The 26,876-nt window shown below is 43.3% G+C and overlaps 1 pseudogene; it reads left to right on the plus strand.

Moving 5' to 3' along the window:
- Positions 1–26,515, plus strand: part of LOC149991181 (TLE family member 5 pseudogene) — a 100,035-nt pseudogene extending 73,520 nt beyond the window's left edge.
- The last annotated feature ends 361 nt before the right edge of the window (positions 26,516–26,876 follow it).

Consider the following 26,876-nt stretch of genomic DNA (forward strand, 5'->3'; position numbering starts at 1 on the left):
GAGGCAGTCTTCTTTGGAAAACCTCATTCTTCATTCTGAAGGTCTTTAACTAATGTGAGGCTTGCCTCACATTGTCTAGGATTAATAGTGTTCTTTACTTAAAGACAATAGAATGTAGATATTAACTACAACTACAAATACCTTCACAGCAACACTCAGATAAGTGATTGAGTAACTGGGGACTATATTCCAACCATCATGTTACCCATGCCACATTGGCTAAGGTCAGGCCTCACTGGCTTATTTGACCACTTGAATCCCCTGTAATTGTTCTTCTGCCTCCCCAACCAAGAAGGCCTTAGTCAGGTTTTCAGCTAGAAAGGACCCTGAACCCCAGAGCTCAGTATCTGATCCTTTAGGTAGACAGGTAGACAGAGTGACACACTTACCCAGGGATCCTCCGCCCAGCTTATGGTTCCTTGCTGCCAGCACCTGTCCTGTCACATCAGTTGTAAACAATGGTCAAAAGTGAGCACTGTCATTGGCCTCACTGGGGAGTCCTGGCTTTCTAGATTCTGGAGTCTTAGGTGTTGTGAGATAGGGACCAGTCAAGAGGATTCTGCTTTAGTTTCTTGGGAGTGGGAAAAGTAAATGTTTTTACCTTCCCAGGACAGGGGAAACAACACACCTCCATGGGTCCATACTCAGAGGAAACCACTTTGAAGTAGGCTATCAGCCCAAGCCTCTAAAACCCTTCGATGTCCTGGAGCTTAGCAGATGCCTAGATGCACTGGAAGCATCTAGAACTGTTCAAACTGCTACCTGTGACCCACATATAGTGGTCCTACAATTAAGTTAGCAAGTCTTTTTAAAAAAGATTTTATTTATTTATTTTTAGAGAGAGGGGAAGAGAGGGAAAAAGAGAAGGAGAGAAACATCAATCAGCTGCCTCTTGTATGTACCCGAGTTGGGGACTGAACCTGCAATTCAGGCAGGTGCCCTGCCTAAGAATTGAACTAGCAACCTTTCATTTTGCAGAATAATGCCCAACCAACTGAGCCACACTGGACAGGACAAGCTAGTAAGTCTTCAGCAGCATATATTTAGAAACATGTGACAAAAATTTTTAAAAGATAACAGAAAATACAGTCATACCTTGGTACTCGTCAGCTTCAGAACTCATCAAACCCCATATTCATCACATTTTGATGAGAAAAAAATGTTTCAGCACCTGGTGCTTGCTGGAGACTCATCACACTTGCCAAAACTTGTATGAGTCATGATGCTGCACCATGAGAGAAAATGCTTCATTGTTTGGTACTTGTCAGTTTCAGTACTCAAAATGAGTTCCAGAATGAATTAACCAGGAGTATCAAGGTTACACTGTATCTAAGTGCATTGTCTTAGTCCATGTGGGCTATTATAACAAAAATACCATAGAATGAGTGGCTTAAACAATAAACATTTATGTCTCAGAGTTCTAGAAGCTCAGAAGTCCAAGATCAAGGCACCAACAGATTTGGTATCTGGTGACATTCATAGATGGCTGTATTCTAGCTGTGTCCTCACATGGTGAAAGGAATAAGGAAGCTCTCTGGGGTCTCTTTTAAAAAGGCACTAATCCCATCTATGAAAGCCCCACCCTCATGACCTAATCACCTCCCAAAGGCCCCACCTCCTAATACCATCAGCCTTGGAGGTTAGGATTCATGTCCTTCTCATATGCAAAATACATTCATTCTACCCAATAACCCTCAAAGTATTAATTCACATCAGCATCAACTGTAGAGTCTAAGTCCAAAATCCCACCTAATTTTATCTAAATCTAAATCATCTATGAGTGAGACTCAAGGCACAATTGATTCATCCTAAGGCAACTTCTTTTCCAGCCATGAGCCTGTGAAACCAAATGTCTGTGTGTACATAAGACACTGATGGGATAAGCACAGGGTAGACAGTCCCATTTCAAAAGAGAGACATAGGAAAGAAGGAAGGGGTAAATGGATCTCAAGTAAGTCCCGAATCTAATAAGGCAAACAGCAATAAACAGCAAGGCTCCAGAATACTGTAATCTTCTTTAGCTTGATGCTCTGCCTTTCAAGCCCACAGTAGCTAGCTCTCTGTCTGGGCTCTGCTTCCATGAAGGTTCTCCTGGGCTGCAGTTCCAAGGTTTGGCTGCACTATCCTTTGAAACTTAGGTGGAGGCAACCATATCCATCCCCTTCTACATTCTGAGCCTGTGCTGGTTGGGCAACCCTGATGATCTCTGAATCAACTGCCAGGTCCCTTGTTTTGAAGAACAGTATTTGTAGCTGAATAGCATTATATCCAGTTTTGTAGAGCCTAAGAAATCCAACATTCTTCCTTCATTTTGCTTCATGTTCTCCTTTAGTCTCAGTTGGCAGTGTTTCTGTTGGTATAATTCTATCTCTATTCCTGGCCTTTGTTGAGATAGTTGATTAAGTCCATAATTTACATCCATACTAATATCTTTATCAAATGGTTGCTTGGCCACAGCCTTAGTGTTCTCATTTTCTACATCATGGATGGATAATTTTCCAAATCTTCAAGTTTTGCTTCCTTTTTGTTTAACAATTTCATATTTAAGTAAGTCATCTCTCTCTGCTGCTCACATTTTACTATAAGCAATTAAAATGAACTATGCCATACCTTCAACACTTTGCTTTACATCAGCTAGATACTCATTTTCATCACTTTCAAGTCCTACCTTCCACAAAACACTAGAACATAAATACAATTCAGCCAACTTCCTTGCCACTTTATAAAAAATAACACCTTTTCTTCAATTTCCAATAACATGTTCTTCATTTTCATATGAAACTTCATCAGAATGGCCTTTACCATCTGTATTTATACTTACATTTTATTCAGGATTATTAAATATTCTCTAAGAAGATTGAGGCTTTCTCTATTTGTTTTTATCCCTCTTTCACTTAATGTTGTGCTTTTAAGATTCTTCAGTATTCATTTTCATAGTTTAATTTTCATGTGAATGTGACACTCTATTGATCCGTTCTACTGCAATGGACAGTTGGGTGGTTCCAGGCTTTGGACACTCTGAACACGGCTGTCGGTGTGTCTTAATGCATGTATGTTCCCATTTCCCTAGCATATATAACTAGAAGTGGAATTTCTGGGTCATTGGGTGTGGCTATATTTAACTTTACTAGATAATATAAACTTTTCCCACATGCCTGTCCCATTGTATACTCCCCACCAGCAGTGTATGAGTGTTCTAGGAACTCCAGATTTTCACCAACACTTGTTAATTTTAGTCATTCTATTGGGTAAGTAGTGGATGTCATTGTAGTTTTCATGTGTATTTCTCTCATTACTAGAATTCAAACTGCATTTCATACATTTATTAGCCATTTGGATTTCTTCGCTTGTAAATCACCTATTAAGTTTTTTGCCAAGTTTTGTATTAAATCATCTTTTTGTTAATAACTTGCAGCACTTTAAAAAGTGTATTGGGGGGAGTTCTGGTCAAGATGGGGGCATAGGTAGACATGATTCATCTCCTTGCACAACCACAGAAAGAATTACAACTAGATCTCAAAACAACACCCAGAACCATCAGAAAATCAAGCTGTATGGAAGTCCAACAACCAAGGATTTAAAGAAGTTACATTAATCCAAACTGGTAGGAGGCATGGAGTCACGAAAATGGGCAGAAAGTCGCAGAGACATGGTGTGGTGAGGAGAGGCGGCAGCAGTGGCAGGACACATGGCCCCACATTCATGTGTGGTGGGTAAAAATTGGGAGGGATGCTTGGGAGTGAGCGATCTCAGCCACCAGCCAGACCACAGTGTTCAGGATTCCAGTGCTGGAAAGATAAATCCCCATAACTTCTGACAAGTGGGGGTTGAGGCAGTAGAAGAAACTACCACATTTTCAGGAGACTCCACTTAAAGTGTCTGCACAGTCTTAGAACATACACAAACCCACCCACTCTTTCCAGCAAAGCTATAACTTAGAATGGAAGGGCAGATAAAGTGCTTCCCAGACAAGGTAAAGCCAAAGGAGTTCATCAGCAAGCCATTATTACAGGAAATGTTAAAGGGACTTATTTAAGAAAAAGAAGATCAAAACCATGAGCATTAAAATGGCAACAAATTCAAAACTATCAACAATTGAATCTAAAAAAAAAAAAAAAAAAAAAAAACAAAAAAAAAAACAAGAAAAACTAAGCAAACAACCAGAACAGGAACAGAATCATAGATATGAAGATCACTTGGAGGGTTATCAGCTGGGAGGCAGAAGGGGAGAAATGGGGAAATGGTGCAGAGATCAAGAAGCATATTTGGTAGGTACAAAATAGACAGGGGGATGTTAAGAACAGTACAGGAAAGGGTGAAGTCAAAGAACTTATATGCATGACCCATGGACATGAACCAACAGGGGGGCATTGCTGGAGGGAGGGGGGGTACTGGACAAAGGGAAGCTAAGGGAATAGAAATTGGGACAACTATAATAGCATAATCAATAAAATATATTTAAAAATGTATTTTGGATATACACACCTTGTCAGTCTTATGTGTTCTGGATCCCTTCCCTCCAACTAGATGCAAAATATAGAAAAGTAAGATAGACAACAAAACTTGGATCATGATAGTTTACAGGTTAGAAATGATCCAGAGTATTTTTCTTAATGAAGGCCCATAAGACCTGATTGTCTCCCATTTACTTGCTTTTCACTTTTGAGAAAATTTTTGTTTAGCATCAGGGTTAGGGTCCAGTATAAAGGAGGTAGCAATGGAAACAGAAAGGAAGTAGTGATGCATCCAAGAGACATTTAAAAGAGAAAGTTGACTTGATGACCCTTTGTTATGATTCAGTGGAAGACCAAGGGTGTTGGAGACTGAAAAATGATTCCAAACTTTGCAGCCCAGAAACTGAGAAAGGATTCTTGTTTGATGAAAGAAGCTCTTAAAGTAGTTGGTGGAGTGTTTTCTGCCACTCAATCCTGAAAGTTCAGTTCATGTTCCAGAAAATTAATCAAAGTAGTCCTGACTGTACACAGATTCGCTCAGCCAGGCTGTTGAACAGTGACATGTCACCCATAGCTTTGGGCTTTTGATAGTTGAATCCAGACTTTGAGCCACATTCAGACCCCCTTGGGCATTGTTGGTTGGATCTGCTTTGCAGTCTGAATACAGATGGATCTTAGGATATCTTAAAACACACAATTTTATAGTAAGCAACTACCTTTAAAAAGGTTAAAAAAACAGGTGAAAATAATAGCAACTAAAAGATAGTGATAAAAACTAAAGGAAAAACTAATAAAAAAGAAATAAAACAGCTAAACCTAAGCCAATTCGTGGAAAACTATAAAGCATATCTAAGGATACATTGAATACCTGTAAATACTTATAAATGCTATTTTTTCTATTGGACTAGTATGTTTAATGCATGTAGCAACCTTCCACTCAATCTCCTACCCCTGCTGATATGTGCCAAAATATTCAGATCTAATATTACTGAAAAGCCAAAAACATATTTACAAAGACTGAATATGTATGAAGAGCAGCTAAATCAAGTCTCTTAGGAAAATAAAATTCCATATCAGATTATGTTGTGAAAAGACTAATATAGTGTTTGTAACTCAAGTACACCACCAATTAGATTTTTAAAAAGAAGCCATTTCTATTTTAGTTCATAAAATCATTCCCATAATCACTTAGACATCAAATAAAATTAAGATTTAGGATAAAATTCACTTGATTAAAAATGATATGAGAATCTTTGGCAAATAGTTTCAAGAACTTTGGTGACATAATAACTGGTTAATTCTAGCACATATTAACCCTTTGAGTGCCATGCCTAATTCAAAATTTGGATCAACATGAGAAAAAGTTATATCACAGGTACCAAAAAAAGAACAAAACATAAAATATGAATTATTCCATTGTTATTTACATTTATAGCCATCAAAAAAGAATCGCTGGAAGCAACGCTGGCACTTTTGGGAAAATTTGTCAAAGTCACTGACAGCGACGTTGGCACTCAAAGGACTAAATAAAGAATTGGTTATGGGAAGAATTGGTACTTACTTTTTTTTTCTATATGAAAATACAAAAGCCTCTCATTTTTAGTACTACTGATATTTGCAGAAGAAATCAAAGGCACTGTGCAGTTATGTTTTGGGCATGAGGGGCTGAGTCAGTAAGGTTAGGCCGTTGGAAAAATCTTCCACTGGAAGACAGAGTCTACTGTCAAATGAGGCTCAAGTGTGGCATGGGCCATGAAATTGAGATCTTGAGTTTTTGTAGCCATCTTTCATTTTTTTCTGTGGTATGAGAGCCAATGTTTACTTTTCTCCTGGGTCTCAGAAATCCTATGCTCAAGCCACCTAACCTTCCAACATAGAAAACTTGTTTCAGAAAAGCCAAAACACCTGGCTGCTGTGGCTCAGTGGATTGAGCGTTGGTCTGCGAGCCAAGTGTCCCTGGCTTGATTCCCAGTCAGAGCACATGACTAGATTGCATGTCAGGTCCCCAGTTGGGGACGCGAGTGAGAGGCAACCACACAGTGATGTTTCTCTCCCTCTCTTTCTCCTTTCCCCTCTCTCTAAAAATAAATAAACAAACAAACATAAATTTTTTTAAAAAAGAAAAGCCAAAACACACAAGTGTTCTGAGATTCAATACTCATTCACTCATGCATCCACTCACTCACTCATCCATCCACTCACTCACTCATCCATCCATTCCCTCCCTCATTCATTTACTCACTCATTTCATAAACATTATCTTGAATGATTGCTGTAGGCCTGGTGCTGAGGGGGCTGCAGAGCAGAACAGGCCTTGGACCTACTCTCATGGAGGTCACCCCCTTGGGATTATGAAACAGAAGTGCAAAGTAACCACACCACAGGGCAGAAGAAAATAGGGCAACACAGAGGTAAGACTATCCACAGAGTGCAGAAGGAAAAATTAACTTCACCTCTAAAGTTCTCCATCATTTAGCTGTCTCTTTCCTTGCCTCTCTTCCCCACTAGAATATCAGCTTTGTTAGGGCAGAGGTTCTTCTGTTTTGTTCACTGCTGTATCCCCTGTGCCTAGAACAGTGCCTGCCAGGTGATGGGTACCTGGAAAAATATCTCTGATATAAATGAGTAAATGGTAGAGGAAGAAAGGAAAACATTGATGGAGCTCTCTTTGAAAAATGCTTCACAGAGGAGAGAATCCTGAAGATAGGCCTTGACAAAAAAGAAAGGTCTTCATAGACAACCAGAATTGAATAGCATCTTGGGAATAGCTGGAACTGGGAGGGTAGGAAATTGTATGGTGTGTGAAGGGAACAGAATTGTCAGGCATAGAGGAATATAGGACACCAGGTGAGGAAGGTGCCAGATAAGGTTGAAAGCAAATCACTGAGAGCATTCAAAGCCAGGTGGTGGTGCTGTGTATTCTCCTGTAAGTGTTGAGGTCTCTAGAGAAAGAATTTTGACACCCACTTACTGAAAAGACTAACTTCCTGGTGGATCCAAAGCCTGTACCTTGGAAGACTGTAGAAGAGCTCTGATTCCCTTTACCAACCAAGGACCTAGTGAGTACCTACTATATCTGTGAGAAAAGACAAACATAGTGGAAAAAACTAGTAGCAGAAGTTATAGCAGAAATGGCCCTATCAGGGAGAGAAGTAGGGGGTAAACCTCAAGCTGAACCTCCTAGTCTGGCTGTCAGTCCCATGATGGGGATGGGTCAGCTAATCCTAAAGGCCCTTGCAGCCCTGACATTCTGGAACTCTAATTATAGAAGTGAAAGTTTCATTCCAGATAGCTGGGAAAATCCTTGGGTTCAATTTTATTTCCCAGAGCTGGTCATTCAGCTGGCACTGAATCAGTTTAAAAGAGATGGACTGGAAATCCAGAGAGCTTGCATCAGCCTAACTGTCTGTCATAGAACTTATTTGCTTCTAGATGTTAGCAGCACTTTCAGGAATGCAGAACAGCAGCCTTTACAGAGACAAAGGTCTGGTGTTTGCTTCCTGATCTTTTCTTTTTACATTATGAAGAGGAAATGTCCTATAGACTAAAAAGAAATCAAAGACCATGTTTCTTCCAAACTTTACTACCCAAAAAGCAAATAAGAAAGGCAGAGCTGTCCAGGAAGCAAAGGTAAACACTAAACTGTCAGGATGGCACAGATCATGATAGAGATCGTGGTGGCACAGCTGACCAGACAGCAAACATTTAATCTAATGGACCAGCAGATAGATAATCTTTCTGAGGCTCAGTTCAGAGCTTTGGTTATAAAAATTCTTACAGACCTAACATCAGATCTTAAACAAGATGGGAAAGAAATGAAGGCTAGTCCTGCTGAAATGAACAAAAACACATATGAAACTAGTGGTGAGGGAAAGAGAAACCAGGGATCAAATCAACAAATCAGAATATAGGGAAGGAACAAACAGTCAACCAGTGCAGAAAGAGGAAACAAAAAGTGAGGAAAATGAGAAGAGGCTCAGAAACTTATCCAACAGCTATAAGCAGGCCAACATCCAAATCATAGGGTTGCCAGAAGGTGAAGAAGAAGAACTAGATATTGAAAAATTATGTAAAAAAATAATGAGGCAGAACTTCCCCAACATGGGGAAGGAAATAGACTTACAGGTACAAGAAGCACAGAGAGTTCCAAAAAAAAACTGGACCCAGGGAGAACCATACCAAGACACATTATAATCAAAATGTCAAAAATTAAGGATAAAGAGAGAGTCTTAAAAGCAGCAAGAGAGAAGAAAAGAATTACATACAAAGGGGTCCCAATTAGACTATCAGCTGATTTCTCAAAAGAAACTGCAGGCAAGAAGGGACTGGCAAGAAATATTCAAAGTAATAAAAAGCAAAAACCTCTATCCAGCAAAGCTGTCATTCAGAATAGAAGGGCAGAGAAAGTGCTTCCAGGACAAAGTAAAACTGAAGGAGTTCATCAGATCCAAACCACTGTTATGTGAAATGTTAAAGGGACTTGTTTAGGATAAGGAGGATCAAAACTATGAACATTAAAATGAAAACTGCATCACAACAACCAACAACAGAAGCTAGAGAACCAAAACAAGGCAACCTAAGTAGGCAACGAGAGTGGAAAAAGAATGATAGGTATGGGGAACATTTTGGGGGGAGGTCATCAGGGAGGGGAAGGGAGGAAAGGGAGGGAGATGGTGCAGGAATTAAGAAGCATAGTAAGAGGGAGTGGAGTAGACAGGAAAATGTTGAGAAGAACTATATGCACAACCAATGGTCATGGACTAAGGTGAGGGGACAACTGGAGGGAGGGGGGTCACTGGGTTGAGGGGAACAAAGGGAAAAGAAATTGGGACAACTGTAACAGCATAATCAATAAAGCATATTTAAAAAAAGAAAAAGAAAAAGAAAGAAATGCAGAGCTGTGGCCCAATGGACTATGTCACCACTCTTATCATAAACATCTCTCAGTTTTCACAAAAGTCAATTCTACAAACAGCTGAAAGGGAAGTCCCCATTCCCAAAAGCTCAGCTGGGCTTCCCTTTTTGAATGTAAGCAAGTGGGGCCCATGGGAGGTTTGTGGCATTGGGCCTCATTCCTCACACTGTAGCTGTTCCTTTAGGAAGAAACCAGCTTAGGGAAAAGGTCTATGACCAGTCAAACAACTATTACTAGAAAATCACCAGAAGTAGTCATGAAAAATAGAATAAATTCACACCTCAAATGCACTCTAATTTTTTATTTCTATAGTTTGAATTCCACTGCCTGAAAAGTGTGACTGTGGCATGGTCCAAGCTGAATGCCAACACCAGGGAGGCGCAGCAAAGCCACTCAATATATTAAAGGTTGAAACTCAAAGTGCCCCATCATTGCAGAGGGACAAGATGTGAAGGGGTGGGAGGAGAGGGAGGAGGCCAAGACCCAACAGGGAATCAGCCTTGGTGCTGGTGCTAGTGGTACCACTGCTAGATGGGGAGCGGGGATGGAATATGAGGTGAAAGGCACAGGCTCTAGCTGCAGAGCCCTATAAGACTGAGGAGTCCATGGATCGTCCTAGGGGAGAAGCCAGGAAGGAGTTGGGAAGACAGTTCTGGGCTCCAGACAGAGATTGGGGAACTTCCTTCAAGCACCAACTCAGTGGTCATTTGCGGGGGTAAGGGGGCAGGGAAGGCTGAAGTTCATGGCTGGCTACAGTTGGTTGGTGGAGCTTAAGAAACAGCCAGGTAGAAATGTCCAGCATGCTGTTGGATATACAATTCTAGTGCTCAGGAGAGGGAGGGCTGATGAGGTTGTGCTGAGAGTCCAATGAAGTGCTGGCTCTCTCTCTCACCCTCACCCTCTCCTTTGTCACCACTGCCACCACATTTCTAGAGCCCTGTGCCCAGAGCTTCAGGTCCCTCCACCCACTGCCCTGGAGAAGTCCTGGGGGTCCAACTGCCTGCCCCTAGTGGGGTCCAAGGACCCCTGCCAGTCCAGCCTCTTCCTGCCTTAGTGCCTATGTCCTCAGACTCATCCTATGGAGATCTCACTCTCTAAAGCCTGTCTTCTGTTCTGTGGCTCCTGCTTCCTGCCGGCTTTCCTTGGATGGCCAGGTGAGATCTCTGTGGGAAGGAGAGGTCTGGACTGCAGGCTTTGTCTCTGCAATGCATTCCTGCCATTTTAATAGAACCCATGAGCTTTTCAGTCATGAGGAGCCCAATTGCCCACCTCCAGAAGCATAACTCTTAATACCAGAGTTTGGTGAATAGAAAAATAATTGTTTATTTGAAGATTATATAGATTTAAATTATTGGTGGATTTCTGCCATTAAGTCTTATTTTCTTTAAAACACTCACAAACACATAGTTCTGCCTCCCCCTACCAAACCAGGCTAGTTTTAGAAAAGTCAGAGATACAGTTTTCCTACTTTCCAAACACAGTTTAGTTTTACATGCAGCTCCTAATCATTCGAGCCTGTGTCGCAGTACTCTCCAACTCTTAATGCAGAACCATGTGGAGTTTCCAGCCTCCTTGTAAACATCATGGGGTTTTTCTTTTCCTTTCAAAGCCACATGGTAATTTCCTAGCCAAAATGCCTGCTGCCTTATTTTTAAATCCCTGACTGCATCCTGTGATGCAGTGGGCAGGGTGACTAATTGCAGCTACTTGTAGAATTTTACATAGTCCCCATAAACTCTATTTTATGGTTAAAGCCCCTCCCATCTACTTGGGTACCCTGCTTTGTAACACCATGTTCGGGATGTAGCTGAGCTATCTCTGTGATATAGTGGTATGGACTTCTGCCATTAGAGCTGCCGCTGGTTACATAAAATACACTGCGAGTGCCATTACTAGGCATGGACCTGCTTGTGGGCCAGTAACCAATGTGGCCTGCTCTCCTTTACAGAGAGGACCAGTACCTGGGGAGGCTGGGAAAGCCACTGGCCTGCAAATGGCAATGCTCTAGTGCTTGGGGCCAGGGGATGAGGGGAATAAGTCCTCTGACAGCCAGGGAAGGTAGGAGAAAGGACAGAAGGGAAGGAAGGAAGAGGTTTCCCATGCCTTTCCTGGACACCCACTGTAAATGCCCTGTCAGTCAGCTTTAGGACCAACTCTAGGCCAAGGTAGCTGCTTCTGAGATGCATCCTGTGTTCTTGGAGGCCATGTGCGCAGTAGATTTCACCTCAGTGAGTGACCAGAATTACCAGAGCAGGCCATGAGTACCCAAGGAGAAAATCTCATGGCAGTGCCTGCTTTAGACCTATTATTCCTGCTGATATTTGATGTCACTTGCTGGGTCCTCCAGAGCCTATAGGAGCCTGGGGAGGCCCTGCTGAGAGTCCTGGCCAAAGAAACAGGGAGCCTGGGTAGAACCTGATTTGTATGTGACCTTGGGCACAGCCCTGCCCCCTGTGGGTCTAGTCTCTCTATCAGCAGCTTGGGCCTGGGGTCTGGCTGACATGAAGATCCCTGCCTATCCCACTCACAGGCTCCCAGGGACTGGCCAGTTCAGGGCTCCAGGTGCACCAATGCCCCTTGGGCCACCTGGGTCATCACTGGCTGCCTGCTGCACAAGGATGAGATACCATGCCAACCTTGGATCCCTCTGTCCCTACTTCAGTCCCATCACATCTCAAGGGACAGGGTGCTTTCCTACCACCAGGATGATAAAGAGTACTGTTTCCAGCTTGTCCTCCTTCCTCCCTAGGACAACACCAGTGTGGACACACCTCAGACAGAGACCAAACCCCTTTTGGACCTCCAAGTGTGGGTTCCTGGGGCTGAGGAATCTGTGAGCAGACAGTATCTTTTGCGTGGGTGGAGGCTGCTTATTTGTTGTCTCTTGTTCGTGTTATTTTTAGCCCACTTTGCCAGCTATATTCCAGCATTGGCAGAACAAGAGCATGCCCAGGGGAACTGGTGGACACATTAGCAAGGTGGCCAGCCCAATGGGTCTACCAAGGGTCTGGGAGATCAGCAGACAAATTGTTTGCTTGGCTTCATCTATTTATTAGCATGCTCAGAAACTGCTATTTATATTTTAACCCTCCAGGGACAGCTGTGAATCTCTGGATAAAAAGAGTTGGTGTATTTCCAGCCTTGAAAGTAAGAAATAATCAATAGCCACAGACCTCTCCAAGACTGCCATGGGTGGGAGGCTGGGGGGTTGGGGGAAGCACTGAGAGGCTTGGAGAGTAGCTATGGGACAGCTTGCAAGGTCTGTGTTCTCTCATGTTAATTGGGCTGTTGGTGGTGAGGATCAAGATAAACAAAAAACCGAAAGAGCCTGTGAAAAATGTGGGTGGGCAATCACAAAAGCATTTCACACCTGGAGACAAGGGGACTCCTCTTCACCCCTCCCTTACCAGCTGTAGAAGGTGCTGGGGCCCACACGGGAAGTGAAGTGGCCAGGCTGGGACCAGAGCCAGGGCAGGGGTTCCTTCTCTTTATGCAGGAAGGTGGCATTCCCAAGCCTAAAAGTCCACTCTCCTCTTTGCCCCAGCCCCTGGAAGCATCCCTGGGGAGTAGACCACCCTGGCCCAGATCCCTCTGTGTAGCTGCCACACCAAGGCCCCTGTCTGTGGGCTTCAGAGGACCCTGTGGAGTTGGTTTAGGAAGGAGGCAGCTAGAATGCAAACCTGGACTTTTGGTATATGCTGATCAACCTGGCCCTGGATTTAGCCATTCCCAAAGGTACGCTGATGGATTTAGCATTTCCCAAAGAATGTGTTGATGGACTGAAACCATTCCCAGGGGAAATGGTAATGAACCTAGCCCAATGTGTTAACTAACCTGGTGTGTGTGGGGGGCAAGCAATCAGATGTAAATAACCTACTGAATATGTTGATAAGCAAACTCACCCTCACCAAAATGTGTGGTTGACAAGTATAAATAAAAAAGGTGCCTGCAGAAGTGCAGGTGGGACTCTTACGGGCCCACGAGGAGGACCGGGAGTCCGCATTCCCCATTCCCTTTCTCCCTATTCCCCTTGCTCCTACAGGCCCTTGAGTTGGTCCGGGAGCTGCCTCTCCCCTCCCCCCCTTTCCCCTCAGTAAACCCATTGCCTAATCCCACAATGGTCTCCGGGTGATTTCTCAGAGCAAGGTTGACCTGACAGGATAAACCTCTCTTTGAGGGAGGACCATACCAGCTCAAATCCACCCAGATCTTGCCACTGCCTTCCCAGTGGGGATGACAGGTAGAAGTGAGGCTACCAAGGGGTCAGTCTGGCAGTAGGCAGCAGAGGTTGGGAAAGGGATTGCAGATACCTGCCTCCAGCCCAGCTCAGACTTAGGGACATTATCAAGGGTCTAAACCTAGTTTGTTTGTTTGCTTGTTTGTATTAAAGAAAACTAGAAACTTCCAAATGTTTAGCTGTTTCCAAGCAAGCTCTTTGCATTTTAGGTGCCCTTGTATTTAGTCTGCTATAATGGCAATGTTTGGGGATGCTTATCAATAAGCATGTTTAAACTTTGCAGCAGCCTACTTGTGGTTTTAGGAGTATGGGCTGCTGTCTCTGCAGCCTACTAATGAAAGACAGTTTAAGAACATGTGTAGACATAACTGAGTTCTTCCTGGAGCAAGACTAGCTTGCAGAACATAACTGGAGAAAAACAACCCAAACCTGGCATCCCTCCCAGGAGAGTTCTTTGCCTTGCTAAAGTGACCCAGCAATATGCATTTCAATTCCTAGAGAAGGGATTTTGGGAGAGCCTGACAATTTAAATAGTCTTGCTCACTCAGCCTGCTCCATCTAGACGGGTGGCGCTGGCTGGGAAGGAAGGAAGCCCTACACTAGCCCCCAGGCTCATCCTGCCCTAGTGCCTGATTAAAGCTCAGGTTTAGCGCAATTAACATCTCCAGCTCATAGTTTATGACTAAATCTCCATACATGACAATCTAAAGGCAAATATTTGCATTTGATAGCTCTAATTTATGTATAGAATCAGTTTACTGTTCATGTCTTAATTATTATTTTTGAATAGCTACATTTCAGAAAATCGAAGCTCACTGAGTATTATAAGCTGCAACTTATTTTCTGGCATTTTTTATCATAAATCATCTGATTAATCCATGTAACATGGATACTTTATGTTTAAACCTTTCACACTAATAAAACAAACCAAACGAAAACGTTGTTAATTTGTATAGAAGCTTTCTTTTTTCTTTTTCTCTTTTGTCAGATCAGTCAGCAAATACATGGTGAGAACAGGAAGACTGTGAAACAAGAAAATGAATACAGTTCCAAGCAGATGTATGTTAAAGGAGCTTTCCTGCCCTAGGAAAACGTTAGTGCTTTAGAGGGGCACCTTTCTTCCTTTGTTTCAGAAAGCATTTGCCTGAGGTGGTTCCTTCAACCCAGCACAGTTGAGTGAGGACCCAGCAGCCAGGCAACTCCAAGCACAGGTCACAGGCACAGCAGAACCAGCACCTGCCTGTCCTGAGCCTCGCTTCTCCTTGTCATAGCTTCCTGCCATCCACCTTGTGAGGCTGTTTTTCTTTTCAGCATCCTTGCTTTCATGGACTGGTGATCCAGGATAGGGCTTGTCTAAGCCCCCTCAGCTGGCTCATGAAGAAGCCAGGAGGCGTTCTGAGATCTACCTGACTTCAGATCTTTGGCTTTTGAGCTCTGAGGTTCAAGGACAGTCCCCTAAGACCTCAGTCTTGAGCTTAAAAAACCTTGGACACCTCCAAGGTGAGAGAGGACGCTGGAGGCAAAGGAAGGCTGTGAAACACCAGGCGGTCCAGGTGCATCCCTGGGCTTTGCAAATACATCTTAATTTGGCAACCCCTGCTACTCTTCCTTCCTTGCTGAGTTCCAGCCCTGTCAATCCCCATGCCCCGCCTTGGCTGGCAAACCAAATCCCCAGAAACAAAGAGGCTATTTAGGTGCAATATCCCTAACAAATCGTCGTCGTCAGCAGCCGTCCGTTTCGAGAGACGATGGTGTAGCTTCTTAAGAGTCTATCTGCACCGCCGAGAATGGCTGTGCAGTCCAACTCGGGAGTGACACGGTATCTGTCTCCTCCCATGTTGAATCGACATCTTGCGATGACGCTGGAGTGTCCTCTCCAGTGAAGCTGAAGCTACAGAGCCTGGGCAGGGTGATATGGAGGGTCTGCTGTTGCCCATGCAGCAGACCCCCCCCTCTCTTCGCAGCTGAAGGGTCCAAGGGAAAGACGGAGTCAATACAGCTTGGCTTCAGGTGCGCCGCAGGAGTTGCCGGTGTTGACTACAACGTCAAACCGCCTTAGGGACTCCAGCTCCGGATTTTCTGTCGGGGTTTACTCCCTTAGCCTTTCCCCTGAAGAGGTATGCCGCAAGGCAGCGGAGGTTTTTTGGAGTCAGAGTTTTCCTTCGCTGATGTGCCCTGACGGGAAGATCAAACCAGCAACACTTAGCTTGCAGGCCGACGCTCAATCCACTGAGCCAAACCAGCCAGGGTAATGATCATATCAATAGATGCAGAAAAAGCATTTGATAAAGTACAACATCTGTTTATGATAAAAACTCTCAGCAAAATGAGAATAGAGGGAGCATACCTCAACATAATAAAGGCCATATATGAGAAACCTGAAGCCAACATCATACTCAATGGGCAAAAACTGAGAGCCTTCCCTCTGAGATCAGGAACAAGACAAGGATGTCCTCTCTCTCCACTCCTATTCAACAAAGTCTTGGAAGTTCTAGCCACAGCAATCAGACAAGAAAGAGAAATAAAAGGCATCCAAATTGGAAAAGAGGAAGTAAAACTGTCATTACTTGCAGATGACATGATAGTGTACATAGAAAACCCTATAGACCCCACAAAAAAACTACTCAATCTAATAAGTGAATTTGGCAAAATAGCAGGATACAAAGTCAAGAATAACAAATCGAAGGCATTTTTATACACCAACAATAAAAACTCAGAGATAGAAAATGAAAAAAAAAATCCCATTTACCATAGCAACAAGAAAAATAAAATACCTAGGAATAAACTTAACCAAGGAGGTAAAAGACCTGTACTCAGAAAACTTCATAACACTGAAGAAAGAAATTAAAGAAGATACAAATAAATGGAAGCGTATACCATGCTCATGGATGGGAAGAATCAACATCATTAAAATGTCCATACTACCCAAAGCAATTTATAGATTCAAGGCAATCCCTATTAAACTACCAGCAACATATTTCACAGACCTAGAACAAATACTTCAAAAATGTATGTAGAACCAAAAAAGAGCCCGAATAGCCACAGCAACTTTGAAGAAGAACACAGTAGGAGGAACCACAATACCTGATATCAAACTATACTACAAGGCCACGGTAATCAAAACAGTCTGGTACTGGCATAAAAACAGACATATAGATCAATGGAACAGAATAGAGAGCCCAGAAATAAACCCAGGTTCATATGGTCAACTAATATTTGACAAAGGGGGAAAGAACATCAAATGGAGTGAAAAGAGCCTCTTCAACAAATGGTGTTGGGAGAACTGGACAGGGACATGCAAAAAACTGAAACTAGACCACCAACTTACACCATACACCAGAATAAACTCAAAATGCATCAAAGACTTAAATGTAAGGCGTGATACCATAAAAGTCCTAGAGGAAAAAATAGGCAGGAAAATTTCAGATATCAACACGTATCAACATTTTCACTGATATATCTCCTAAGGCAAGGGAAATGAAAGAATAAACAAATGGGACTACATCAAACTAAAAAGTTTCTGCTCAGCTAAAGAAAACATCAGCAATATGAAAAGGAAACCAACCATATGGGAAAATATATTCGCCAATGATATCTCAGACAAGGGATTGATCTCCAAAATATGTAAAGAACTCATCAGACTCAACACCAAGAAGACAGAAAACCCAATTAAAAAATGGGCAAAGGACCTGAACAAGCACTTCTCCAAAGAAAACATACAGAGGGCCATAGACATATGAAAGTATGCTCAACATCACTAGCCATCAGAGAGATGCAAATAAAAACCACAATGAGATACCACCTCACACCAGTCAGAATGGCAATCATCAACAAATCAACAAACAACTTGTGCTAGAGAGGATGCAGAGAAACGGGAACCCTGGTGCATTGCTGGTGGGAATGCAGACTGGTGCAGCCACTATGGAAAACAGTTTGGAATTTCCTCAAAAAGCTAAAAATGGAACTGCCTTTTGAACCAGCAATTCCATTGCTAGGGTTATATCTGAAAAATCCTGAAACACCAATTCAAACGAACCTATGTACTCCAATGTTCATAGCAGCACTATTTACAATAGCCAAGGCTGGAAACAACCTAAATGCCCATCTGTAGATGAGTGGATCAAAAAACTGTGGTACATTTACACAATGGAGTTCTATGTAGCAGAAAGAAAGAAGGAACTTCTACCATTTGCAACAACATGGATGGAACTAGAGAAAATTATGCTTAGCGAAATAAGCAAGGAAACGAAAGAAAAATACCTTATGCTGTCACCTGTTACAGGAAACTAATGAACAACGCAAACAAATGAGCAAAATTGAACCAGAGGTATGTAAACAAGAAGTAGACTAACAGTAACAACGGGGGCGGGAGGGAGGAAAAGAAAGGTGTAAGGGGAAGGGTCAAGTAAAAAAAAATATATATATATATGAATGACCCACAGACAGGGGCAACTGAGTGGGGACTAAATGTGGGGGAAGGGAGGGACAGGGTGCAGGGAAACAAGAGGGCTAAAAAAGTGAGACAACTGTAATGGAAAAACAAACAAAAATTTTCTTTAGTGGGGGAAAAATGAAAATATGAAGAATGGAAATGCCAGTTCAGTGAATATTAGGACAAAGATTTTCCTTCACGTTGTATATCTTTCTCCCTATTTGATCCCTCCAGAGTTTGGCATTCTAAACAAGTAAGTAATGACATAAGTTTCTTTGCATAGAACTAATAAGACCAGTTGTCAACAGAGGTTCCTTTTTTTTTTTTTTTTTTTTTTTGACTAATCTTTGACTGGAATGTCAAGCCTAAAGTAAACATACTTGGGCTCAGATTGTTACCAAAAAGCCCTGAGGAGCTGGGAATGACTTTCAAAGGTAATAAAATCCCGTGAGATAAAAGGCCTGGTACCATGGTTGGTTGTGCGGTCCACAGCAATCTTTCCAGGGAAGGAACGAAGGTTGTTTTCCTGAAAGATGGCTAGAAGGGACCTTAAGGCACAAGGAAAAACCAGAAAGACTTGGAAAAAACAGGTGTGTACAGGCAAGGATGAATGCGAGATATGTGGCTCAGCTTCTGTGCCCTGAACAACAGACTGAAGGTCACCCCAAATATTCCTTGGGTAAGTTCCAGAAAAGCAGAACTAAAGATCATAAGTGATCATTTGCTGCTCTTGTTATGTTTATGCAAACGAACAGGATAAATTAAAAATGGACTTAATGTAGTCCCTTTAAAGACAAGGAGGGTAACCTTAGGGAGAAAAATTATTATTCAAGGAAAATCACAATGATCAGTAGTAGAGTATAAAACAGGGCAACTAACCGTCTTAAAAGTTTCTTCTCATTTAAAATATGGTTTCACTTGAAAATTAAACCATGTCTGTGAAATCATCAAAGATATTCAAGTTGCAGGCAAATAGAATGTCAAGTGCCTTGCAACTAGATGTCTTCCCAATAAGACAGTCTTACAGATTTAGAGACTTGTTTGTGGGTTATGTTACATAAATTAACACGTGTTTTTTGTTTTCAAAGGACATAAGCCTATGATCGCATTACCTGAGTGATTGTCTGTACGCATAAGCCTCACTTAATCCTCTCTGCAGCGCTGCCTCCTGAGACTCAACGGTTTGGCTGAACTAAATGGCTGGGTTGGGGAAGAATGGGCTGGTCTGTGGGCTTCACTTTAAAACAGGTTTCTCTTTTCTATCCTAATGGCTTGGACAGAAAAGGCCCAGAGGTCTGAGAGGGGGAAAACCTAAACTGTTTACCTCAGCCCAAACTAAGTATAATGGGCAAAAGGGTTTTGGACAGGTGAGATGTGCCTAGCACACCTTCTTACAAAGAAGCCCTTTTTTTTTTTTTTTTTTCCTAATATGGAACATTGAAAAATTAATCCCTGCCTTTTGTCATCTAGTAGTTATGGATTGAATGATGTCTTTTAACCCTTTTCGCCAAATCTGTTGCCCCCAGAACACAACAATGATACCAGCCTGTTAAACCAAGCACGCTGTTGACCGGAGGCAGCCAACTGACCTGGAGTCTGCACGATCCTTCCCCATGTGGGAAGGCCACCCTCCCCTCCACACCCCCACTCTTATTAGGGTTTTCTGAACCCAAGGGTAGGTAGGACGACGACCATGTCCAGCTTGAAGCAGCTAGAGGAGCTTGAGACCTTCGCCCATTGTCCTTTACAAGATTACAAAGGGTCCTAATATTTGAGAGGGGGGGGATAGTTAATTTTTATGAACCAGGGGTATGGACTTGGGGGGGATTGCTGGGGGCGGGGGTGCTGGGTGGAGAGGAGCAAGGGGGAGAAAATTGGAACTGTTGTAACAATATAATCAATAAAAAACATTAAAAAAAAAAGAAAATTATGCTTAGCGAAATAAGCAAGGAAACGAAAGAAAAATACCTTATGCTGTCACCTGTTACAGGAAACTAATGAACAACGCAAACAAATGAGCAAAATTGGACCAGAGCTATGTAAAGAAGAAGTAGACTAACAGTAACAAGGGGGGAGGTGCGAGGGAGAGAAGGGGGTAAGAAGAGGAAGGGTCAAGTCAAAAAACATGTATAAACAACCCACGGACATGGGCAACTGAGTGGAGACTGAATGTGGGGGAAGGGAGGGGCAGGGTGCAGGGAAACAAGAGGGCTAAAAAAGTGAGAGAACTGTAATGGAAAAACAAACAGAACATTTTTTTTTAGTGGGGGAAAAATGAAAATATGAAGAATGGAAATGCCAGTTCAGTGAATATTAGGACAAAGATTTTCCTTCACGTTGTATATTTTTCTCCCTATTTGATCCCTCCAGAGTTTGGCATTCTAAACAAGTAAGTAATGACATAAGTTTCTTTGCATAGAACTAATAAGACCAGTTGTTAATAGAGGTTCTTTTTTATTTTTTTTTTATTTTTATTTTTTTGACCAAGTCTTTGACTGGAATGTCAAGCCTAAAGGAGACATACTTGGGCTCAGGTTGTTACCAAAAAGCCCTGAGGAATGGGGAATGACTTTCAAAGGTAATAAAAGCCCGTGAGATAAAAAGCCTGTTACCATGGTTAGTTGTGCGGTCCACAGCAATCTTTCCAGGGAAGGAACGAAGGTTGTTTTCCTGAAAGATGGCTAGAAGAAACCTTAAGGCACAATGAAAAACCAGAAAGACTTGGAAAGGACAGGTGTGTACAGGCAAGGATGAATGCCAGGTATGTGGCTCAGCTTCTGTGCCCTGAAGAACAGACTGAGGGTCACCCTAAATATTCCTTGGGTAAGTTCCAGCAAATCAGAACTAAAGATCATAAGTGATCATTTGTTGCTCTTATTATGTTTATGCAAATTAACAGGATAAATTAAAAATGGACTTAATGTAGTCCCTTTAAAGACAAGGAGGGTAATCTTAGGGAGAAAAATCATTATTCAAGGAAAATCACAATGATCAGTAGTAGACTATAAAACAGGGCAACTAACCATCTTAAAAGTTTCTTCTCGTTTAAAATATGGTTTCACTTGAAAATTAAACCATGTCTGTGATATCATCAAAGATAATCAAGTTGCAGGCAAGTAGAATGTCAAGTTCCTTGCAACTGGATGTCTTCCCAATAAGACAGTCTTACAGATTTAGAGACTTGTTTGTGGGTTATGTTACATAAATTAACATGTGTTTTCTGTTTTCAAAGGACATAAGCCTATGATCGCATTACCTGAGTGATTGTCTGTACGCATAAGCCTCACTTAATCCTCTGCAGCGCTGCCTCCTGAGACTCAACGGTTTGGCTGAAATAAATGTCTGGGTTGGGGAAGAATGGGGTGGTCTGTGGGCTTCACTTTAAAACTGGTTTCTCTTTTCTATCCTAATGGCTTGGACAGAAAGGACCCAGAGGTCTGAGAGGGGGAAAACCTAAACTGTTTACCTCAGCCCAAACTAAGTATAATGGGCAAAAGGGTTTTGGACAGGTGAGATGTGACTAGCACACCTTCCTCCAAAGAAGCCCTTTTTTTCTTTTTTTTTTCTTTCTCGTAATATGGAACATTGAAAAATTAATCCCTGCCTTTTGTCATCTAGTAGTTATGAAGTGAATGATGTCTTTTAACCCTTTTTGCCAAATCTGTTGCCCCCAGAACACAACAATGATGCCAGCCTGTTAAACCAAGCACACCGTTGATCGGAGACAGCCAACAGACATGGAGTCTGCACGACCCTTCCCCATGTGGGAAGGCCACCCTCCCCTCCACACCCCCACTCTTATTAGGGTTTTCTGGACCCAAGGGTAGGTAGGACGACGACCATGTCCAGCTTGAAGCATCTAGAGGAGCTTGAGACCTTCGCCCATTGTCCTTTACAAGAATGCAAAGGGTCTTAATATCTGAGAGGGAGGGATAGTTATTTTTTACGGACCAGGGGTATGGACTTGGGGGCGGATTGCTGGGGGAGGAAGATGCTGGGTGAAGGTGACTAAAGGGGAGGAAATTGGAACTATTGTAACTTTATAATCAATAAAATACATTAAAAAGAAAAGAAAAGAAAAATGCTCTGACCTTGGCTGAAGTAAAGGAGGGTTGGGAGGTCCAATCATTAGAATTGTTGCTCCAGAACATACCAGTCCTTGGCACAGTAATTTGTGGCATATTGGCCTTCCCTTTATTGAATGTGTTAGAGGCCATGCCCATTATGAGGCAGAAGGACCATATATGTCCTATACTCTTAATACTACTGATAATTCCTGGGTCACCGTTTGTACTTCTCACCCATATCTCTTTTTAGCCACTTCAGACTGCCTCAAATGGCTTATAACCATGTTTCTAACTTATATAACCTTACTCTCTCAACAGGTTCCATTTATGCCAGCTGCCTTACTCACAGCAATGTTACCCAGCTCAATTTAACCACTGTTTTTATGATCCGTAAACAGGCCGAGGGGTGGTTGCTAGTTAATGTCACCAGAGAATGGTAGAACCCAGGAGGACTCACAGCCATTAACCATGCTCTTTCCCTGGTGTGAGTGCAACGATTTCTAGGTGTTCTCATTGCATGCATTGTCTCTGCTATTGCCATTGCAGCGACAGCTGCCACTGCTGCCACTGCCCTGACGGAGTCTATTCAGACAGCTCATAGAATAGACATTCTCCTTACTAACTCCACACAGGAAATGCTCCAACAAACAGATTGATGAGGAAATCCTTGCCCAGCTTTCAGCCGTGGAGTCTGCAATGATATGGTTTGGGGACTGGCAGGATGCCCTAGTCACCCGCCAATGGCTCATCTGTGATCCAGAGTTTTCCAGACTCTGTGTCACCCCTTTAAAATGGAACTCTAGCCAGCATTCATGGGATGAGGTCCAGCGTCATCTGAAAGGGGTCTTTTCCACTAACTTTAAAGGCCAGGTAAACCAGTTACAGTTTGAGCTCCAGCAGCAACTTCAGGATATTAAAAAACTGACTGAACAAAAGATTTTTCAAGCTTTGCAAGAAAACTTACAATGACTCAGCCCTAAAAACTGGTTTAATGAACTAAATTTAAAACTTTGGGTAATGGGAGCTGTTGGATGCATTCTAGTTATTGTTATACTCTGTGTGTTGAGATGCCTTTGCAAATTGTTTGCTCATGACAAAGTACATGAAAAACAAGTAGCAGGTTTCATTGGCCTTACCTCAATATCTCAGGTACTTAATAAAGAGAGGGAGATGTGGGGGACAGTCAGGCACGGGGAGATGTGGGAAACACACAGGCTTGGTTTAAAAGACTTTGACAGCTGTGCGGAGCCACCTCCCGCTGGCCCCTTAGCCGGCAGGTTGTCTTCCAGGCTTGCTCTGAATCCCACCCTCTGGGAGATTTTAAAAATAGAATAGAAATACAAAGTGGCTTTTACGGAAAAGGGAACCTACTCTATTTTTCTCTAAACAGCCCCAAATTCTTTTCAGTAGGACGTGAAAAAACAGAACGACTGAGCAAGAGTAAATGTTTCGAACTTGTGTAAAATACCTGGGCGCCTCAACCCTGTATTTATCTGCATTTCCCTTTGTTATTACTCCCAACCATTTGGTGAGGGGCTGCATGTTTTTCCTTATGCATTTCCCATGTAGAAAGTAGACAAAAACCCTGGCTAATAAAGAAATTGGGGCGATTTTCCTGAAAGAAAACCCCCTCCCTTTCTTCCTCAGATGGTGAGTGCCTGAGTAGTTTCTTCATCCACTCTGAGGGACCCAGAGTCTCTCTCCCTTCCTTATAACCATTCTTTTGAATTCCATGTCTGATAGTTTTCTTGCCTCTGTTTCATCTAGCACTCTTTCTGGGGATTTCCTCTTTTCCTTTCGTTGGGAGGTTGTTTCTTTGTCTCCCCATTTCAGATGCCTCTTGTTGTTTGTTTTTGTTTCTTATATTTGTCTCCTTTGATTTACCACCTTTGTGGTGTAACCTTCTGTAATAGGAGACCTGGGGGATTCAGTGGTGCAGTCTCTTTGATCTCCTTTATGCTATTTGTTTAAGCTGTCTGGTTGAATTTCAGTTTTGGTTGTTGTTTTGTTTTTCTTTGGCTGGATCTTCCCTCTGGCTGGTTGATTGAGAGTCACTCTGCCCACCACATCTCAAATTCTTTTGTAGAGATGCTGTTAAAACATAAATACACAATCCAGGCAAGAAACCCACACCCTCAAAATATCCCCCACCCACAATCACACTATCAGCAGCAAATGAGCCAGTATTAATATAGATGTAAAGAGATTGAGACTATTATACTAAAGGAAAAAGTAGATAAGAGTTGGCTAACTGAAAGAAAGATGCTTTTTGAGAGGGAAGGTGGTAGAGTAATAATAGCAGCAAGTAGGGACAAGGCAATGAGAGGCTGTAAGAAATATTTACAGTGTATGCTGAAAAAGGGAGGGAAGAAGGCAGAATGAAGTGAGAAAGTGGAAGCATATAGTATTAGGTTTATACAGCCATTATACATTATATATTTATAGCGAGAGAGAGGATAAACAAAACAAACAAACCAAAAAATTAAAGAAGGAAAACAAGAGGGAGGGAAGGTAGGAAAGAGATTAAAGAAAGAGCTTTTCCCCAGTACAGCCTCTGGGCACTGTCTTCTTTTTCTGGATCCGCCCCTGGTCAAAATTCCATGGGTTTCATATCTTCCTTTCTGGCTGGTTGTCTGTGAGGAAACCTAGCTGGATTCTGGGGCTGCTATTCTCTCACTCATGGCTCTGTTGCAGGTCTCTGCTGTGAGCCGCACTGATTTGCTCCCCCCCAACACACACACACACTGGTTCTGCAGCATCCTCCAGCACTCCTCGCACTTGTCTAGCAATGCTACTCTGCTGGTGAGCAAGTGTGCATGCCCATAGTCCCTGCCCAGCCTCAGGTCCTGTCTCTGCTCCTCCTCCAAAAATGTCTCTGTGTTGCCTCCAAACCACAGCACTGTCCCACATCCCTGCTTGGCAGAGTCTTGGTGCACGCACATGTGCACAGAGTTGCCTGCCTGGGGTCCCCACCAGGTCTGGGGTTCCACCTCAGCTTTCCCCGTGTAGGCACTTCTCTGCGGTTCAGTTCTGCGGTTTTGTTTGGTAGAGCCCTGGTGTGCACACCTGAGGGCGCATGGTTGCCAGCCCAGGTAGTCCCCACCAAGACTCAATTCACTCAGTTTCTCATAGTTAGAGCTGTTCTCTGTCTTCCCATGCCTCTGGCTGTTTCACCAAACCTTCTTGCTGACTTTCTCTGGGTCTTTGCTGGTCAGGGCGCCTACATTGGGGGCGCGGTTTCCAAGCAGTTCCCAGCTAATAAGCCAGTCAGCAGCTGCCCCTTTAGGTGCTGCAGAGATGCTGGGCTGGAAAGCCCAACGACTGCGCTTGGAGAGTGCAGGTCATGTTTTCTGCCCTCTCCCACTGTGCTCCCACTCTCCCATCCCTGTTCACCCTATCTGAAAGCTGCGCTCACTCACTTCACTCCATGTTTGTACTTCAAGTCCTTCTGTGATACGAGCAAGCAGACAACACTGCTACTTACGTGGATGCCACCTTTCAAGACCCATTTTCAAAATAAGGTCCCATTCACAGGTTCCAGGTGGACACATCTTTGGGGGCCACCATTCACTGCACTGCACCCTGAACATTAAAAGCATTGGGGAGGGTGCAGGAAACAGTGAAGGCTGGCATCGAACACAGCAGCAACTGCTCCGGCCATGGCCCCGAGAGCTGCACATTGGAACCTGAACAAAGGCACAGCTCTGGGTGCCCAGTGCCAGAACCTGAGTGCACAGCTTGGGTGCAGCCATAGCCCCCTGGAGGGACTGACACAATATTTCCACAGAGCAGGCATTCAGGTTCCTCACACTGGCTCTCACACTTACCACAACAACTGAAATTCACCACCTCCAACTCCTGTTCCTGCGACCACATCAAAAATAAGTTTTTGCTGCTTCAGGCTCAATACCGCAGCCTGAAGCTCGAATGTGAAAAACTGGCCATTGAGAAGTCAGAGATGCTGCACCATTATGTGATATATTATAGATATCCTATGGCTTGAATATTGAGATGCACAAGGAGGCTGGAATTGTGAAGAGGCTGAATGGAACCTACGCCCAAGTGCTCCCCTACCTTTCCAAAGAGCACAAGTGGCAAGTATTGGGAGCCATCAAGAGCTTAGCAGGTCATGGCTCCAGAGCTGAACTCCATCACTTGACAGCAGTCCCAAGCCTGACAGCAGTTCCAAGCCCACCAGCTGCCTCAGCTTCAGGCTTTGGTCATACCCCTGACTGACCCAGCTACCCATGGGGCTGCAGCTGCCTTCACTGTCAACTGTCAGCAGTCAGCGCAGGCCCTGGCCTCCTCTTTCTGTCTGTGCTGGGTTTCCAGGTCTACGTCTCCAAGGAAGACAAGAATGGGCACGACAGTGACATTAACCAAGAGGATGACGATGAGAAGTTGTATTAGCAGGTGGCTGGGATGGGGAGGGTGAGGGGGCAAAGAGGAGACAAGACACAAAGAGGCAGGAATATTCACCATAAGACAGTATAGCTCCAGACTGGCTAAATTCCTGGTAGTATTTATGGTAGCTGCTGGGGTCTTAGCCCTGCTTGTATGCCACCCCATGGCTTTGCTCTAGCTCCTGGCCTTGCTCCTCCTCTCCTCTGCAGCATGAATGGGTGAATACCAGTTTGTACCACAGATAAGGCAAGATGAGGCCAGGAGATGAAAATGGGAGGCTACTTCCAGCCAAGATGAAGGCCTAGACAAACACACTGTGTTTCCCTCCACAACTAAGAAGGAATACAACTACCTCAAAACTAGAGAC

The sequence above is a fragment of the Furipterus horrens genome, unplaced genomic scaffold (assembly GCF_987537825.1).
Source record: "Furipterus horrens unplaced genomic scaffold, mFurHor1.1.pri manual_scaffold_17, whole genome shotgun sequence".
NCBI lineage: Eukaryota > Metazoa > Chordata > Mammalia > Chiroptera > Furipteridae > Furipterus > Furipterus horrens.